A 21,402-nucleotide genomic window follows, 5' to 3' on the forward strand; every position below is an offset into this window, starting at 1 on the left:
TAACTGTAAGGATATGTACTGAACATATGTCTTTCCGTTAATTTTATAGGGAGCCTTGAAAGTTAATTCATAGGACTAAATGTAGGCATCTTGAAGACCTAGCATAGCAGTGATTATGTACAGTATAGCAGTTACAATCTCATTTTGGCCAGCTCAGTTGATTTGAAATTTTCTGTTTAGGTTGGTTATAACCCCTTCAGTTCCTATTCTGATCTAAATTCCTACCCCATTCTCATTGATATGTACTGTATTAACTGTTTGCTGTCCAGGTAAATTGCATATAAGAAGCAATTTTTAATGGTAATGGCCTGTAGCTTTTCACAGGTTGTTTTATTCAGGTGAGAAACTACACAGTGGGGGTAATGTTATCTTCCATCTTAGCCAACCAGGAAAACCTTTGGAAAATGCACTAAGTTACTTTACCCATCTTACTCATACTGTAAGTGACCCAGAGGGGAAAGGGGTATCACCCAGTTCTGTGTTGTTTATGGAGGCCTCAGGCAGGAGAAGAACATGTCGAGAGCTGCTAAGAAAAATAAGCTTGAAAGAATTTGGGTTTTCTCATTTGTGGACAGTACATGCTTTTACCTGAAACTCATTTTCAGTGTCCAAGCACTACTTTTATATTGGCCTGGTGTACTGATACTAGCTGGGTCTACCAGTGAAGCCTAATGCTGTTGTTACTCTTGTTTGTTACCAGAAATAGGCATTATCACATTAATGTTTTTGGGAAATAAGAGAATTCACATAATTATCTCTATTTCCCCGCCTTAATAGTGTGTGTGAAGATGAAAGTTTCTTAGTTTTCTACAGCCCCCAGTCACATCTGAGAATATATACATCCTTGGACAAGTTTGAATGAAAACAAAAATGAAGTTTTTTCTGTGACCAAACTGTCAAAACTTGCAGTTTACTGTAATGGTGTGGATTAGAAATAGTTTTGTTGCGTCCTCCTGGGGGACTTTTATGCTGCGTTAAGCATTTCAGCCAGTTGCAGCCTTACCCTTACACATCTTGGCCACAGCAGGAAACAGCTGCTGTTACTGGAGGAAGTGTGATTGTTGTCACATCTTTCCTTCCCTGGTTCTTCCTTTTCTACATAGTTTTCATTAACTGCTGTGTGGGTGTAAAGTTTTGTTTGTTTGTTTGTTTGTTTGAAACATCTGCTTTGGACAATTCTTGACATCACGGAATGAAAATGTTACTGGCTGTGTGACTCTGCTTTACCAAAGCAGCTTTGGCTCTGGAACTACTCCAGGAACTGCTTATATGTTGAAAATATTAAGAAAATTATTGTCCTTATTGTGTCCTTAGCTTACCGCAGATCTTTCTGTCTTCTCACAAATCAGTACTACCAAGTTATAATTTCATTGTAATCTTGTTTCTTTACAGAAGCATGTACTCCTGTTTTTCTAAACATAACAGAAACAATAATGAGACAACTTCTTTGTTCACCTACACTACTGAGCTTTGTCCTTTGCTTGATATCTGGCTTTCTGCCTTCCACACAAACTCTAAAATGACTATCCTAGCACTTGCATTTTAAGTGAAGAAAAAGAACCCTCTCCAGGTAGGTTGATTAACTCACCTGAATCCCGACCATGTGTTTTTTAATGCCTCTGGTGGTAGCTGAGAACTGTCTGAAGTTGTTTTGGGATAGAGAGGCCAAATGATTTTATGCCTTGAACCTGAAAGAGCACAGTTGGCATATCTGTAATTTAAACTAGATCTGTTGTAATTGTCTTTTGAATCAAAGGCAGCTGACAGTGGATATTGGCTACTTTCAGGGTAGTAATTCACTTGCCAATAGTGAAAAATGTCACCTTTACAATTCATAGTCAATTTTTTTCTGTGGTTTTTCTTCTCCCATTGAAAAACCTTTTATCCTTTTATTGCAAGATCAACAAAAATTGCTTTCTCATTTATATTTTTTAGTTTGAGCTAAAAGGCTCCTTTCATTTTGATTATGCAGATGCAAGGAGCTAGGAAAAGCTTTTTTGTTAATAGCAGAACACTGGATGATCATACTATAATGATGCCAATTAAAGAAAATATGTGTCTTTAAATCATATTGGAAAAACAAAAAATGAATTTGACTTAACCAATAATAATTTTATACTTGGGAAAATTCCCTGAAGTTCAGTAGAATTTCAGGAGTCTGTTTGTTGACCCAATTAATATATGATGACCAAGATTACACAAGCCTTTGATTGATAATTGGTTTTGATCAGTGTTTTGTCAGAACAATTTATCATAATTGCTCTTAAAGCAATCAGTGCATATTGTTCAATGTATCATTTTTAGATTTCTTCAGTAACAGCTTCAGGTTCTTGTCCTTGTAGATTTTTCCTAGAACAGCAAATGATATAGTAAGTGTACTTATATGCTTATTGCTAGATCAACAATCAGATATGTTGAATGTCATGTGCAAATTAATTTTTACTGTAAATTAACTATTTGCCTTTAAACAAAAGAATATTTTTGAGAAATAACTGTTAATCATTTGAGTCTTAATTAGTAATTATATATATTACTGTAATGATTCTGTTCTTTAACTTGTAGGGTCATATCAGGCTTGTGTCGTCTTATTTTTGGAGACACCACAAACTCTGATTTGGCTCAGCTTTGGCTTGCGCTAGATCTGTTGTGGAGCTAGCTGGAAATAACTGAGTATCTGTCCCTACCAAAACCTTGCAATTTACACACAATGCAAGGAGATTTTTCTCTTAATATAGTTGCTAATTAATATTAATTTTCTTACAGATAATGAACACAGTGGAAAATATATATTAAAAAAGTTGAAGTGAAAGAAGAAACAGCACATGAAGACTCAAATGTATGTATAGTAAACTTTTGATAAACTAGAGATTTTTAAATGCTTATTAATTAGAAGCTCTTGTAGAGCTTCTCCTACAGCTATGAGAGTTGAAAATGGTAGTGATTGCTACCTAAATTGTTTAGTTGTCTGTCTGTCTTCTTGCCAGCTCAAGCTGATGGGCAACAGAAGTAAGAATTCCATATCATTATCATAGCACTCATGACTCAGCCTGATGCCAGAAACTCAGGGTGCTGGAACATGCCACTGCTAAGTAAGTATCTCTTCCTATTCCTGCAGTTTTAGTAGCACTAGTTCTTCCAGGGACACCCTGGCAGAAGGGTGTCCCTAACTGTACAGATAGCAATGGCTTAGATGGCCTTTCTGGAGGATTGTCTGGCCCGTAGATCAGGGGTGATGAACTAGGATGTATTCATAAGTGAGCAGCTGTCACTGAGGACACATCAAGCACAAACCCCTTGTATTAAGACTACTGGCACATTCATGTGTTGTGCATGGGGCAAATGAATGGTGAATGTGAAGCATATTTACATGTGTGGGGGCAGGGTGCATTTCCTTTCCTAGGAAGTATGAACACAGCCAGTGTGCTCTGAAGGCTTTTAGACTTAAATGAATTAATCTCAGTTGGCCCAAGGACCACAGTTTGTTCCTCACTGTGAATGATAAAGATAGTACCAAAATACTCTAAATGACTATGGCCATGATCTTATCGACTCTTTCATTAGCAGTTTAGCTTCATTTTGGGTAATACGCTAGTTTAAAAAATATTTCTTTCCAAACTCTTCAGTAATGCTAAAAAAGTTATTTTGAAAGTAGACCTTATTTTTTTTCTCAACTTCATCACATTTCTCTGTAAAACATCAAGAACAATTATTACCCAAGTCTTTAAATATACAAAAAAGATTCACCCCAACTAATCTCAGACAGACAAGAAAAAACTGCTGCATCTGCACTCCAGTTCTTTGGCTTTTACAGGACTGATTCATACAATAATTTTAATCTCAAGTTATTAAAATTATTTATAAAGATGAATAAACATTATTACCTACTTGCAGCAGATGAAATCTGTGATACAAAGAGGTAATGATTTTGCCAGGATCTCATAGGTAGTACTTTAGGTTCTGCCACAAAAGTACATTATGTTAGTGTAATTTACAGCATCTCTAATGATTGTTCTGACTTATGTCAGCATTCAGTGGCTGTTTTATTTCTTTCCCCTCCATCTGAATAGAAAGCCTTGTAGTATTTCAGTCATGTAAACTCTAAATCCACCAGCTTTCAGGCAGGTTTCCTTCATATTGAAAAAAAATAGTGCTTTTGAAGGGGAATGGGATGGGGTGGGATACTTCTGCTTGTCATTTTCCGAGGATTCTCATTTCTAAGACTCCCCCCTCCCCCCCCCCTTTTTTTTTTTTGGCTAATACAGTATCAGGAATCAACCATGATAACACTCTTTGTTTTACAGCAGATAGGTAGAAACTCAATACAGGAAAAACTGATCAAATTACTTAGTTCATTTCAGCTACTTCAAGAAGGATGTATTTTTCTGGTGTTTTTTTAGTCCAAAGGAGCTAAATGCTAGGGTTTTCCAGTGTGCTGTGGAGACTTATCAGAGTTCAGTGCAGTAGTAAAAAGCAGAACCAGCAAACTTTTTTTAAAAATATGGGTCATTTCAGACTGCAACCTTACGAATCATTGCAGTAGTACAACTGAGAAGGCAGTGAACTGTAGTGAGCTAGAGGGAATACTGGCTGGGAATGTGGTAGTTTTGATGCCAAATCAGTTTTGATGCCAAATAAAATGTACCAGTGAGCCTCAGTCCAAATAACAGTAGATGATTTTTAGAAGAAATAACTTAAAACTCTGAAGTATTTGTTTTCTAAGATGTTGGTCACCATAGTACCTGCAAATTTATATTGTGTTTTGTCTATTCCAATCTTCAAGTCTGTTTTGTGAACTTAATATAGTAGTAAAATATTTCAGAAGAAACAGAGGCAAATGAGGACAGAATTTATTTAATTCTCTTATACACTGGACAGGTGAATTTAATAATTTTTTTATCACTACAGTATTGCTGTGTCAGTGCTCTCTGTCTGTTAGCAACTGACACTTAGCATAGCTTCATTCAGTGAGAAAACTGTCTTGTTTGTAACCTGAACTGCAGCTGTTTAAACTTGGAGAAATTGATTGCAGTAGAAGACATTTTTTTGTTTTCTTACGTGTCCTATTTTTTTTTCAGTTTTGTGAAATTACCAGCATTGTAAAATGTTTCACTTCAATATTTCTCATTGGTTTGGGTGATGAAAATACAAACATAAAGGAACTGAATCAAGATAACAAGGTGAAACAAAGTGTTTCCTATATTTCGAAAATAATCCATTGGCTCTTGGGTACTCTTAGTTCCTGTGTTTGAAAGTATTCATGAGTTTTGCTTCTTTAAACTACAGTGAAGCAGATAACCCATTCATAAATTAATGTTCAGCAGTTGAACACAGCTTGTTTGACTTTGGGGGACTTCTGCATGAAGAGATTTTCTGTCTTGGACTTCATCAGTTCTTCTACATGACTGTAGCACAGAGTAGCACAGAGACTGTAGTGGAATGTATTTGAGTGTTATAATATATTATGCTTACATTACAGTATTTTGATCCGAGAGCAGTATACAAGAATCTCATGAGGTAAGGAGGTAAAAACTTAACACAGAAATTGGAATATAGAAGATTTTACTGTAAAAGTGTTAAAATGTGATCAATAACATATTTTGGAGTAAAATAATGGTTGCTAGCCATATGAAAATGATGAGTATGATTCTAAAGGGTTTTATGGCAGCAATGGTAATCTATAGCAAACCTCTAACATCTCTGGTTTTCTTTGTACATTGGAATATGACAGTCTCTCCAGCACTACTGTGTGAGAGATCTCTTCTTTGTACAGCGCTGTTCCCATAGTTCAGCAGTTCAAAATGATGAGTAAATCAAAATGAGAAAAAAAGGGGAAATATTATTCCATCCATCTGTTTAGACATTAGTTCTAGTAAATTAACTAATTACTTCTGAGTTCTTAAAGATAACTCATTAAGTTATAGTTTGAGTTTATTCAGGACTTGGATGTGTTAAAATAAGAACATTTATCAGTTGACTACTGTTGTAATAATAGCAAACAATATAACATAATATTATTTTTCATTACAGAATGTAACTTTGGACACCATCTTACTTGAAGAAGAAAATCTTCCATAGACTTTAAAAAGAAGTAGTAGAAGCTAAAGATAAATCTTATCTTTTCTTTTGAAAGAAGAGTGTCTGATTGTAACTAGTGCCATCATGCCAAATATTGCCAGAGACCATAGAATATGCTTCCCAAATTCAGTATTTTAACAGTACTGAGAAGCATTTCTTTCTGATACACAGGGAATTTGTTATACCAATTAACATATTTCTGACTGAGTTGATTATATATAAAGCACATTCAGTCATGCTGACAGGCAGAAAGTATGAATTTTAAATAATTGTAAAACATAATATATGATGAAAATCTTAGAAAATTTATGTGCATTAATATGTTCTGCTATTAAAAATATTTTTGCTGCATGGGGAATATTTATACAAGTAAGGCTTATATTTTTGTAATAGCTGTCAAATGAGGAACCTATGCCACAAGTAGAAAATGCCCATAATTTAATTAGATTCAGACAAACAATAATGCAGGATCCCAGTAATGACAATGATTATTTTTAAAGTGACTCCACAAATTATTATGGGTTATCTTCTGTGGCAGTCACTTGTCCCTGAATGACTAGATCCTGTCCTCTTAACTGATAAATACTGGAACTTGCAGCATTATCAGGAGAAATAAGACACACCTGGCCCTGCTAAGGTTTCTGATGCAATTCCTGAAACAACTGTCATCCTTATGTGCTCATTGTTTATGTGCTAAAAGGTATGGAAATATAAAACATTTTTAAAATTCTACAAATTAATGAAATCATCTTGTTTGATATTTAGCCAAGAGAACTGGAGTTTGTCCATGTGTGTTTACAGTCTTTCAGACAGAAAAGGACATTGTTCAGATGCTGCACTGATATTTGCATATTGGCAATTAATTTACTTCTTAACCTTTTGCAAACTGTTCATCCCCATCCTCTGAGCCTTCAGTTTTTGCTTCTGTAAAAAGAGATAATGATTCTTATGTCTTCGGATACCTTTGCATGGTATGTATTCTCATCTTGCAAATAAGTTTGTTACAGAGTAATAAAACTTAAAGACTTGGTTTTAGGTAAATATATAACAACAGAAACATGATATGTATTGATCCTTTTTTTGATCTTTAGATTAAAAATAAACATAAGCCTGAATGTTTTATACTAGTGCTGCTTCAGCTATTTTAAAGCTTCATTACATTAACAGGAGAGTATGCAGTGAGTTTAATATAAATTATAATCAAGGCTGTAATGTATTATGTATTTATATATAAGATACTATAGTCCAAAAAGGTCATAGTATTAAATATAGAACATAGTTTTAAAGTAAAATATATTACTCTGTGTCCTAGATTAAGGCCTATGTATTTTCCTAAAGTAACTTTTTGCTTTGTCACATTCCCAATGAGATAGAACTTCTATAAAATGGCAAAAGACTTCCATTAATAAATCAAGTAAAGTGAAACAAGCATCAATACTTTCACCAGCAGAAGCTGGCCTGAACACTGCTAAGTGGGAAGCTAATCTCTCTGGTAAGAGAACATTAAACATTTCCTGAAGATGTTGACAGTTTGCCTTCAGTGAAGTGGGGTTTTTTTTCTGTTTTTTTTTTTTTTTTTCAACTGTTACTAAAACTTGACCAACTCCATAAAATCTTAAGTTTTTGCCAGTTCCTCATCTATCTGTATAAAATGGCTAATCAAGATGATGTAATAAAGGATGAGGTAAGGATACTCTACAGCAAAATCTAAAATCTTCATGTGGGGACAAAATTACCTACATTTGTGCTACACATGTGCTTTCCAAAATGGGCCAAAATGCCTGTATCTGGATCAGTACATGCTTTGTCTTCATCTCTGAATGAAGCTGCATGGAATACACATGACTGCAGCAAAAAATTTAAAAAAGTCTAATTCTTAAGGGTTATAGAGAGTTTACATCACTCTTTTTAGAAAACACTAGAGGAAAACCAGACACTGTTTAGATGTTTTCTCTATTGAACACCTTTCTAAGTAGCTTTTATCTTTATGAAGAAAACAGTTGAGCTTTTGCACGGTATGCTTGCTAAGCTGTCATCAGGTGTAGAAGATCTGAAAGACAAAGAAGCTTTTGAAGACAGCAAAATAGACAGAAGTACTGGTAAATGCAAAATAAATGTATAGATCTGTATTCTATTATTTAGGTCCCTGTTTAATATGCACTTATTCAAGAAGTGTTACTGCTCTAGCAACTCCTGGTCTCAAGATGAAGAAACAGACATTAGTGAAAGTTACCAGTGACATCATGAAAAGTAGAATTATTTTAAGAGGAACTTAAATGCAAATAGGCTAAAAGACTACATTATTTGATGTATCAATGACAGACTGTCAATCAGATTAAACAAGACTCTGAATACTGGCAACATGTACAAAATATAAATAATCATAACACTTAATGAGAGAATATGTTATGAGGCAACTGTAGAGCTATACAAAAGAACAGGAAGAATATTTATCCACAAATACATAAAGCTATGCGTGAGTTAATACACCCTGCTGTTTTGCTGATTAAGGATACCAGCTAAACTCAGACACCAGAGTGAAAAGAGTAGGCGTACTTTACTAGTGATAACCAAGTAATGTAACAGCGTAATACAGAGAACATGCAGTAGGAATAAGCAGAATAGTGCACTTAAAGCAACAAACAGAGTAATGCATCAAATCATTACTACACGAGAGAGAGAGAGAATAGTAATTAAGAGAAATACATCACCACTTGCATATATAATCATCATCATCCAGATCCGCAGACGCTGGGGAGCCCCGGTTACAGCGAGGATTTGGAGAGCCAGTCCCGGCAAGTGGGAAATCCTACGCGGTGCGTCCACCCATAGGTGAGGCATCCAAAGTCGCTGTGAACGGGCCCAGCCTTATATACCAGAGATCGACAAGCCAGAATAGCTGGCATCTTTGTTTTGAGCGGAAAGTTTCTGGTTTCATTCTCCTGTTGAATTCCACCCAAAGCTTGGCCAGGGCTCGGGGGGGAGACCAAGGAAGTTTCTAACAAGGCCAAATACTTGGGTTCTCAGCCTTGAAGAAGGCTGCGAAAGGAAAGTCGGATACGTTCTCTCCTCTCTACTGATTATATTTTGCCTTTCACTAGCAAGTTTACATATTTTATTAATGACTACATGCTAAGTTAGCAGCTTCAGCTTGGGGCCTGTTGTTCAGGCTGCAGTATTTCAATACTTTAGCGCTTTTTACACCAGCATAAGTGGGTTGTTATAACTTAGTACAATACCTACTAGCACAATGGTTATCAGTTATAAAATATACAGGATTCATCTATAGGTCAACTCTGGCTTGGGCCTGTTGTCCAAGCCTTAGCACTTCACCTGCTAAGAAGCTCAGTACCACTGTTGGTGGTATTTCACTTGTACTAATTGACTTCCAATAACTAGATAACTTAAAACTAGCTCAGATATTTCTTCAACTCAGTAACTAGGCATAGTTTGCCTAATACAGGGTTTATTATTTTTTTTAAAGATGTAGATTTATACGCCACATGGACACTTAAAAGCAATACTGAAAAATGTAAATGTGATGTCAAAGAGAACTGGGAGCTGGTGGAAGAATTCAGATGGGACAGTGTTGAGGCAAGAATGAACAAACTGAAAGAGTTTTTATAAGGGTTTTTGTAACATTTTTTATAAGGACTGAGAGGAGGCCACTTCTGCTTGGACAAACAGGGAAAGAGGATGAGGTGAATCCCAAAATGGCATGTGAGTGTTTTTTTTTTTATTAAGAGCAATGTGATGGAAAACTTTGAAAGTATCCTGAGGTTAAGCACCTGAGTATCCAGAAAGTTAGCTTTGGAAAGTAAAAATATGGCAAGTTTTTGGACAGAAAGATATTAGCTCTTTTTCACAAGTTCAGTTAAAGCTGATAAAACCTTGAAATGACATCATTTGAGAGAAGGACAGATGGAGAATATTACTAGAAGAACAATTAATGATGCTGAGCTTGATTTGTTAGTCATCAGCATGGAGATGAGAACTGAAGGTGTGTCAGCTGATGAAATTGCTTGGAGAGAGAACATAATGTAAGATGAACAAAAGGCTATAGACACTGCCCTGGGGAATAACGTGAGAGTGGGGAAAGAGTAAAAAGGCTCGTCAAAAGATGAGTTGAAAGAACAGTCTTGGAAAGAACAGTCCTGAAAGGAACTGGGGCAAAAAAAATGATCTTCAATCCTAGTGGGTGTAAAATGCCAGGAAGGGAAGAAAGATCTATGGTGTCAAAAATAGGAAGAAGGCAAAAGAGAAAGAAAAGAAGGGAGATGAAGGACAATGAGATTATGTATGTCAGGGAGCAGTAAGAGTGGGGTGCTCTGCCAGGGAAGGCCGTCTGGGAGATGATGATGACAGCAAGACAGTCAGGGGCACTGCCTTCACTGACAAGGGCACAAACCCTCAGTAGCTGGGCAAGGCAAGCAGAGCTGGTGTGGTTATGGTAATTAGGATCGCCTAACAGTCAGATCACAAGACAAATTCAGAATGATGAGACATAGGCTGAAATCAAGTCAGCATGTCAGGGTCAGAATCAGGGCTGGTGACAGCAACCAGGTTCAGCCAACAGTTCAGTCCAAAGTCAAGCCAGGAAATCAAGTCAGCAGGTCAAGATCAGTGAGGTCATGGCCAGGCAAAGGCATGCCTACAGCATAGCTCAGGCAAGGGCCTGAAAGCTCACACAGCTCCCAAGCCAAGGAGAAGAGACCCTCCTCTCACAAGCTATTCTCACACAGCTCTCCTCATGGCAGTCTTGTCCCTAGGCTACCAAGCTGCATTATACCAGAGTTGTCCTTGACCACAGATAGCTGAGCCTCTAGGAGCAGGGAACAGGTTGCACTCAGTGCCCAGGTGATTTAATGACTTATGGTGGACTCTGCTGCAATTAATGAGAATGTTGTGATTGGTTTAATTAGGGTCAGGAAGTCACCCCCAGTCCTATGTCTGACCATAATTCCTTCTTGCTAGTGTAATGTGTAAATGGGAAAATAAGATACTATGATCCAGAGGCTAGAATGAGAATCACCGTTGCATTGTGATACAAACAAGAAGATAATCTTTGATTTGAAGGGCTTAAATCTAAAACAGAACGCATGCAGGAGGGCAGGGTTAACAAGATAATAAAAATACCATTGTTTGTCATTCCCTATGCACTTTTATTTAAATGTGAGCAAATGACAATGCTTGCTTTTCAAGGCTTAGAAATTTCTTTTAAACATTAATCACAGTATAGGCTAATAATTTATTATATCATGGATGCTATTTCCAATATAAAGTGAATTTTAAGATCAAGATCCATCTGATAGGATTCAGTTTTTAAAATAAATATATAAGTGTAGTTTTCCAACTAACGACTGATATTTTGCACCTACTGCAGGTAGTAGACTAAATGAGCTACCAAACCAGAGAAAACTTCTTGCAGTTTTGGAATCAAATCTGAAAGACCTGCAGGAAACACTGGCTCTGGCAGCTAGCCAAACAGGCAGCACCAATGGTAAGTACACAGCTGAAGTCTGATACCATATTATTTATTCACTAACAGGTTTGTGTGTCCATAGAGTAGAATCACTGAGACATTCATATTTTCCAGGACTAAGAGTACAGGACTGGCTTTTTATAAATATTGAAATGATTTTAGCAAATTTTAATGTTTGGAATTCTTTTGCTTGAGACTTATGTAAAAAAAAGTAAGAAGTTGAAGGGAATATTTATTTTCACAGGTGAAAATGGTCATTGACTGAGGTTCTGACACTGGGGAGTGATATTTTAGGTTGACTGAGTACTACTTAGGTATTTTTAAAGAAAATGCAATTTGAATGACTGATAACTTAGGCTCATAGTAGTTAAATACGCATAAAAATTAAACTTCTGATCTATGCCTGCAATACTAGATTGTCACTGTAATAGGAAAATGTTATCAAAGTTGTAAGTTTCAGCAAGCAGTAATTACTTGCTTTTGTTCTTTAAGCTGTACAGAGAGAGTGTGTTACATATGTGCATTTTATCTTGTGTGATAGTCTGTAACAGTTTATAGAATGGTTTCATTCTTCAGTTTAAATATTTTAAACACCTTTGAGCAATTACTGTGTCTAACATTTAATATACTGTATTTACTATGAGAACTCAAAGACAACTGTTCAACAATAAACACGGTAGCTTAAAATCTTCTATTACAAGAGCTTGTAAAACCTTAAATTGGATAATATATCTGTCATTTTCTATAGAGAGGAAAGTATACAAGCTAAAAAGGATTTTAGCTGCAAGTCTGGAAGGAAAATTGAAAGGCCTGTGGCAAGTGGAGACTTCTGTAGCAGATCAGCTAGGCATACGTGGGTCAGAGGGTGGGACCCTGTATGTACATTCATCTATATGTATGGCCAGTAAGAATTCTGGGTTTGGTAGACAGTCCTAGAATGGGTGCTTAAATTTCTATTTTTTTACTGAAAATATTATTATCATTTGTGTCTGATTTGGAATGTGTTAGATGATTATATTTCTTAGTCATAGAAGAAATATGAACAAATATTCTGAACTGATATCTACCTTATAAAAGATAATTAGCCTTAAGTCTTCTGCCCTATCAAGATAGGCAAACAAATCAGGAGATAATCAAAAAAGAATTTACAGATCCCTCAATCTTTTTCTTCCCAATTAATAGAACTGAAAAATATAGGTAATCATCCAAATATTTTTTAAGTAATTTTAACATTAATCAAATTTACCTTAAAGTTCTCAATAAGTCTTACAATATGATTTTGTGATGCTGCAGCCAAGTTCCTTGAAGACCTATGTTCTAAAGTACAGAAGGCAGAGCTAATTTATGTAGAATTTTCCTTTGTGCTCTTTTTGCTATAGCCATTGCTGTGTTATGCCCTTGTGGTTCTACTGAAGCTGCGGAATACTTCTTATATTCAGCTGCAGCTATCTTGTTTTTACAGGCCTCTGAAAACCAGTGCTATGGTTTGAGGTGTCAGCTAGAAGATGTTTTATATCTAAGTACAACTCTCAATTTAATAACTTTCTGACATTGTTATGTGGCTAGTGAAATTTTAATATATAAACTTAATATGAAAATTTGATGATAAAATGTAGTTATAAGAAACCATTTCATTAAAAAATTGTTGATAGACTATAAATTCTGAGAATATCTTTGGAAATTATTGAAACTTTGAAAGATTTTCTAAGAGCAGGAAAAACTTGGTTCAGAAAGGTTTTTTGTACTAATTTCTGTCAGATTTTCAGGTTTTATTAAACTCTAATGGAACTGATGGAATATTTCAGAAAATGAGAAAGAAGTATTAAACTTGTTCAACTGAAAATTTTGTACTATAAGGGCTTAGGTAGTGTTCCAGTCTGCATATGCAACAGCTGATTACCTATTTGCGAGCTGAAGACTGTCTCATAAAGGTACTGAATAAATGAACTGATCAAGGAGCTGTTTGGACAGTTTATATTAATTTATAGTCATTCTTGAAATAGTGGAAAATTTCCAGAAAGTTGTAATGGAACTACTGTTGTGCTAGTGTTTTAAAAAGATATATGGGACAATATCAGCTTGACATTGGATAGAATTAGTTAGCAGGGCGATATTAATAGAAAGCTAAGGGAAGGCAACATAACTGATGTCACTCATTGTTTTATGGAAAATAACATGCAAACCGACTTAATTTTTTTGGGCAGTGTTAAAGTTGCCCTATTTATTAATAGCAGTTATAATGTTGTCATAGCTGAAGTCTACAAGTCACTAGAGTTTCGCAGAAAGAAATTCTTATTACAAAATTATGGAATTAACTGTCCTGTCAAATGTATTCCAGCTGAGTCTGTTTTGTGATGTGTTCCTTACAAACATAAAATGAAAATAGGTTACATTCATTTTAATTTTCTATCTCAAAAGGAATTAATTGAGGAAAGTCTGATGACCAGTATTATACAGGACATTGAATTCAGTGCAAAGGCCAGACCATACCTACTTTAGCACTTAAGATAGGATGTTTCATGAACAACTGAGCTGCCCAAGTCAAAGAGAGCAGTTCAGCAGATGCTGAACGTGTCAAATTATTTTGTTATAGAGTATCATGCCCTCCTGGTTTTCAACTGTCCAAAAGATTTCTAGGTTTCTGACTACACAGTGATCCAGTTTCAACAAGGAATGGAGTCCAATAAAACTGTTATTCAATGGTGTGCTCCAACCACTGAACTGTATTATACTTGCCCACACCCAGGGAGGGCTCAGTGCTCCGGATCCTGTATGGATGAAGATACCACTAAAATGCCAGTGAAAGGCAATAAGTGACATAAAATTTTAATTTTAATATTTCTTATTTACTGACTGTAGATAATGCTTCAAACAGGAGCACAGAATGACCACATTTTCATTTGGGGATTAAACTGATTGACATTTGGTTCATTTCACTTGGTTCATTTCACTAAAACACCAGTTCTTATAAAAATGTAGATGTATTTGGATGCTTCCAAGTTATAGGTGGTTTTGAAAATCCCAGACTCTATAAACTACATCCCAATGGCTAGATTTTCTGTTCTGGTAATAGAATTCATGCACCTCATGAAAGAACAGAATATAAAGGAGCGGACTGGTGGTGTCTTCCTAGTCAGGTACTGCTAAGTGCCAGCATATTTTTTTCTGATGTATTAGACTAAAGTGAAATGTCTCTTTCTGCCAGGCTTCTCTTCCACAACAGCTCCCAGAACTCTTGACGTACACTGATTTCCTATTGCTGTTTGAGAGATTTATGGAAAAGTGGTTTAGTTTTACGTCAGTGGAGAGTCTTGAAAGAGAAAGAATTTGTTGCTTCCATTCTCTTTGGGATGAGGTTTTGATGTGCCCATTAGTGTGACATAAAGTAGCAGGCCAGACAACCTTACTGAAATGTCTATTATTTCTTTTGAATCAGATTTTAAAATAGTAAATGTAATTTACTTCTAATTATTGCTACTAAGTATTTCTCTTGTGATAGAAAAGAAAATGCAAGAGGTAACAGAAGAAAACTTTTGCTTACTAGCTTGGAATCAAACTGGAAAAGTCTGCAACAAGCTCAGGCTCTTGCAGCTAGACAATTTTGTAGCATGAATGGTAAATACTAAAGAACATAAAGGTTTCTAACGTTCCTGGATAAGATTAAAGGTTCATATAATCCAGTGCCCTCTATCCATCTGTGTTCAAAAGCAATGTGCAGAGAACAGTATATGATTCTTCCCAGAATATTCTCCAGTTTCAAACTAAGCCTTATTTGCTATGTTCTGTAGCTAATATCCCATGATGAATTCTTCTTTTGTGAATTTATCTATTAATTTAAAATCCATATTATCCACAGTATGTCCAAGTATTTTACAACTTAGTTATGGATTATGGGAAGAAGTACCGTATGTTTACTTTGAACTTGGAACTATCTTTGTCTGATAACTCTGGTCTTCCCCTATTCATCTTCTCATTGTCTCTCATGACAGGTCACTATGGTATCCTCACTGAGTTGTCTTTTGAGGCTGAAAATCCCTTTGTATTTAATAATTCACTGTATAGAAACTGCTATGCAACTTTTGTTATCTTTGTCATCCTCCTCAGTGTCTTTTCTAGTTTTACTGTTATCTTTGCTGAGAAGGCTGAGACTGAAGTGATATTAAAGATTTAGTCATACCAGCCTTTTTTTTTTTTTTTGTAATTTGACAGCGTTTTCCGTTTTGCTTTTTACTCTTTCTAGTAATCTCTAGTTTTTCTTTATGTTTTATTGACTGTTGCTGAGCATTAAGCTGATAGTCTGTACCTTATTTCCTGAGTAAGCAACAGGTGGTTCAGAGATTGTCACTGAGTATGTACAGGTACAATTGATTTTTACCATTTCCCTTGGTTTAAATGTATAAACATGATTTTCTGAGGGGAGAGCAGTGGATATTATATCAAGTTTAGTGAGGCTTTTGACACTGTTTTCCACATCATCATCATAGACAAGGTGATGAAGTATATGTTAGATAAGCAGGCAGCGAGGTGGATTGAAAACTGACTGAAGGGCCAGGCTGAGAGGGTTGCGATCAGTGGCACAAAGTCTAGTTGGAGGCCAGTCAATAGTGGTTTATCCCAGGGTTCGATATTGGGCCCTGTACAGTTTAACATCTTCTATAATGACCTGGATGATGGGTCAGAGCACATCCTCAGCAAGTTTGCAGGTGATACAAAACTGCGAGGAGCAGCTGGTACCCTGTGTGGTGCAGTTCAGAGGGACCTGGGCAGACTGGGAATTGGGCAGAGAGGAATCTGCCCAATGAATCTCAATGACATTCAATGAAGGGAAGTGCCAAGACCTGCACCTGGGGAGGAATAACCCCATGTACCAGTACAGATTGGGGTCCAACCATCTGGAAAGCAGCTCTGTAGAGGAGGACCTTGTTGGTCCTGGTGGACAGTGAGCTGACACAAGCTAGCAGTGTGCCCTCATGGCAAAGATGGCTAATAGTATCCTGGACTGCATCACAAGGAGTATGGCCAGCAAGTGGAAGACTCCATCAATGACACCTCTCAAATTAGAAAACTGATAATTAAATCCTATGCTTTGTTTTCTGTCTTCTGTCTTTAATATTTATTCTTTTGAAGACTTTCTTCACATCCCTTAGAAGTTGCTTTAAGGGTCTTTGATGAAAAGCATTGTTGAAAGGCTTTGGAAACCCAGTTGTATGAAATGATCTCTCTCTGCATGCTACCGACTTCTGCAAAGAAGTCTAGATTTGCAAGGTACGACTTCCTTCTGCCCATGTTGATTCTTCCACAATATGTTATACTTATCCGTGTCCTCTTTTTCTTATAAGTTCTACCAGATAGTGGCAGAAACATCTAGATAACTCTTCTGTATGTTTTTTAACCCCCAGAAAGCCTTGTAAAAATTGAGACTATGTATGTTAGCCATTTTACATTCATATGGCAATGAGATCTGGCACTCATCCCTGAGCCTTCTCAAATGATTAACATTGGCTCTTGGCAGTTTGCTGCTATTCCTTTTGTTGATTTAGCTCTAGAATATTTTGTTTACACTTCAATTTGAATAATTTCTCTGGTATTTGCCCCATGATGGGCAATTTTAGGTTGGCTGTCTCATGATCTCCTCCACAGAAGCAAAGAATGAGTTTACATACTCTGTTATTTCTCCATTCCAACTGTCCTCCTTATATCCCAGTGTCAGGCTTCTTATTCCTAGTTTTTATGCTTTCCGTGAGGCAATAAATCCTCTTTATCATACTTTTAATGTTTAACTTTCTGTGCTTTCTTATTTTCTTCATTTAAAAGCAATTCAGCCTTTTCAAGGACATCTTCTTTGATCAGCTGCTTTTACTGGCTGTTTAATCAGTCCTTCTGTTTGTGTGATCTTTCTGAAGTCTTTCTTGAACAGGTTCTGTGGTGTCCAATAGTTTGCTGCCTCTCTCCAAACATATTTATAGATATCCCTGTGAGTTTATTTTTTATACTTTCCCTTTTTGAAATTAGGCAATACTGTAGTAATGGTTTGACTTTTATTAGTCTTGCAATTATAATGTCCTATCAATTATCATACTTTCAGAGTTTCCAATATGCCTATTATGCTATACCAGCAGCCTCATTAAAAGAACAGTAATTTGACACTTTATTCCAACTTACTACTTAGACTACCACTTGTTTAGAAGAATGGATGCATTTGACTTACTGTTTTTTGGTGCTTTGTTTTATATGGGACTCTGAAGTAGGCCTTGATTCTGAGTCTGTAGTCATTACTCAGAAAAAAGCCATGACTGCATGACTAATTATTCTTAGGGCTGTGCTTTAGTTTGGAAATATTTCTAGAATAAAATCTATGACAGATTCACACTTCTTTTTCTTTTTTTTATTTTTTATTTTTACTTGTCTTTACCCTGTGCTAACATAAAAGGTAAATAGATAAGAAAAATTAAATAGTTCATTCATTTTCAATTTTTTTTTTAAAACACATAATCACTTTATCTAATGAAATGCAATGGTTTGATTAATCTATATTGACTGTTCTGTATTGCCATAATAGTGTTCTTGAGGAAATACAAACATTTCTTTTTCATGTTCTGTATCTCAGTTTTCATTTTATAGAGCTGTTCTGTAAATTTTTTCTGAGATATACACCAAAATCATCCACTTTCTATAGAAGAACTCATGATGAACTCATCAGGAAAGGAGAAATTTTGATTGCTGAAATAGAAGAAAATCTGAAGAGCTTGCAAGAAGTTGAGAATGTGACAGCAAGCCATTTAATCACAGACAGATTCACTGGTAATTGCAAAGTAAATGAAAGGATATGAAAGCAAACATGTAGATGCAGGAGTGTGGGCGAGTTCAGGAAAAGAGGTGGATTTCCCTTTCTTTCACATACGGTCTGGCTCCTCCTTCCGCTGCCTACCCTTCCTCTGTGTGCTGCCTCCATAGCTCTGGCATTCTCCTGGTCACTCGCATTCATTCCTTGCTCTGAAACTTTGCTTCTCGACATTCACCGTGCTACAAACACTGGCCAACATACCTTGCTGCCAGCAGTGCCACATCCATCCTCTGCTCTGGTACCTCGTCCTCAGGAAGCAGAGAGCAAAGGGGAAAAGCAGGCGGTGGTCAACAGGTGCATTAGAGGCTGATCCACAGTACCTAGTACATAGGAAGAATAATCTCTGCTTTCATCTGCAGCACTGGCTCATTCTTTGCAATGAGACATCTTTAACTGGTAATGAATATCTTGATAAGAAGATGCAGCTTGGAACTTTCAAAGAGCAAGAAAAAATATCACACATGTAAAAGAATATTCAATAGCTTGCAGTGCAAGGCATCGATAATGGAAGTCTTGCTCTTTAAATCACTTAAAAGCAAGATTAAATTTTCAGTGTGTAATTGGCAATCCCAATCGTGTATGCAAGATTAGGCATGGAACCCAGAGTCTGAAATTTCACATAGCAGAGAATCTACAATATAGAACTTTTAAATCGCTTGTGGATAAAAATACTTGTTTTATGGTTTGTGTAATGCAGTGTTAAAACAAGGTGAGACAGCTCATATAGCTATTCTGTGAAGACTAAACAAACAATATTTCTGATCATTTTCCATTGACAGGGTATTTATTTCTTTGTATTTTAGAAGCTATTTCTTACATCGATCTGTACGAAACACTTCAGTTTACTGTTAGTATGTTCTTTTTAAAAAATCTGCCTTCAAAATTAATTTAAAATTAATGTTTAACCCAAATATTCTCAAATTATTTAAAATTATGCCCTACAGTTTTTTCTAGATGCAATTTATCCATTTTAATGAGATGGGGTTTAATGTATTTATTATCATTAATGAACATTCACTTGAATGCAGCACTGTGTTCTGGTACTTGCATTCACAGTTGCTTATAAATATTTTCTTTCTGCTAGGTAACTGCTTGGAAAACACCCTCTGAATAGTAGAACTTCAGCTAGAGCATACTCTTTCACTGCTGCTACTTTATCAATACCAAAGGTTTAGTAAATAAGAGTTTTACTTTGAAAAAGTTTCTTTTTTTTTCCTATTCATATTCTGTGCTCCTCTGAGAATGAATTTGTATTTGTCATGGAAAAGAAAAAATGATCATATTGTAGAGCAGTGCAAGTGTGCAGAAAAGGAAAGACAACCGTCAGAATCCCAAGGCAAGTTTAGATTTATCAGTCTAGATTTCCTCATAGATAGGTGCTCAAGACAGTGCTAAGAGGCTGTTTCATTTTGTGCTCTAGATTCGTCTTCAAGAAGCCTGGAGGTAGTTTAAGGCAAGAGGCTCAACATACTGTGGTAAAGTTACATGGAATTCTTTTAACTGGAATTCTTTTAAAATAGATATACCACTGGGATCTTATATCTGGCTTGTGTGGGATCAGAGTCTTTTGAGTCTATGCATCTGTTGGTATTTTAGTAAGAGTTCACTGCTTCACCAACTTGCAGAATTCAGGGTAAGTAGCTGACGTCAGTATTTGTAAGCCGGGAAGGATTCACAGCTACGTCTGTTTTCCAGCACTTAAATTTTATATTTGAACTACACCATCTCTCTTAGCTAAAGCATCCAGCCCTGCTTTAAGCCAAGTCATACGCTCTGTGACACTTCTAGTATCTTGAATCTGATACTGTAGGAGGGCAGCTGCTCTCTCTCATTTAAGCAACTGTTCACTTGGAGATATTAAGCAGCTTCCATCTGGCTGGAAGTGGCTACTGGAAACCCCGTTTAAACAAGGGTTTAAAAAAAGCTCTCCTTAACAGGCCACTTGCATTCAAAGCCTTTAGTAGCATTTCTGTGGAAAAGTTGTCCACCAATCCCCAAGAGCATTTTGAAACCAGACTTGTTAAGGAAACTGCAGAACATGTAACATCGATGAGTGGTCAGAACCAGGTTAATGCACACATAATTAAAAATTTGCTTGGTAATGCCGTATAGGGATCAGGGTTCCTAAAGGTCAGCATACCGCTTGCTACCTGTGTGACATGCTTCCTGGCTAGTTCAGGATTCCAGTGTTCTGTGCAGTCTGGGAAAGACTGAGAGGTAAAAAGACAGATCTGAAGGGGACTTTGCTACAGTCTGAAACAGAAATTTGGGATTAATCTTTCTAGAATATTGAAAAACCAACAGCCAAAAAGGTCAGAAATTATCCTTTCTGTTTAAGCTGCCTTGTCTCCAATGAAGATAGTTTTCATGGACAAGTAATACAGGATGTGTTTAGAAGAAATTTCTGCATCTTTTCCTTATGGAGCTATTGACAATCCTTGGTATTGTTGGGGAAGTGACCACAGCAGTAGGAAGGGAGGTAAGTACCCAAACATCCAAAATAAAATTTCATCCATCGTGGCCACAGTCAAGTCGCAATTCTGCCAAGTCAGTATCAAGAGGAACAGACCACGTGAGCTGTACACACAGGTGCGGCTCCCACTGGCCTCCTGCCCTGTGGTCCTGTCAGATGGCATTCTCGGGCTGTGCTGCTTCCCTTGGTTGGGAAGGCAAGGCAAGGAAGAGTGTTCATGATGTAAGAACTAACCCAGAGCAGTACTGTGGGGTTTGTTATAAAGGACAGCAGGCTAAATTGTTGCACAGCTTCTTCCCATCGGTGAGCTTGCTCTCAGTTGCACCATCAGAAAATGTACCTGTTGCCAAATCCAGCGGCCCAAGAGAAGCGAGGCTGCAGCAGCTCCGCGTCCCCAGGTCCAACCCCTGTGCGCTGAAGCATCTGCAGGCACACACACAAACCACATACACAGTACAAACACGCATCACACAGAGCATCACAGACGGAGAACAGCACTTGTGGAATTATGAACGGGACCGACGGCCT

This window comes from Strix uralensis, chromosome 1, assembly GCF_047716275.1.
Source record: "Strix uralensis isolate ZFMK-TIS-50842 chromosome 1, bStrUra1, whole genome shotgun sequence".
In the NCBI taxonomy this organism is placed as follows: Eukaryota; Metazoa; Chordata; class Aves; order Strigiformes; family Strigidae; genus Strix; species Strix uralensis.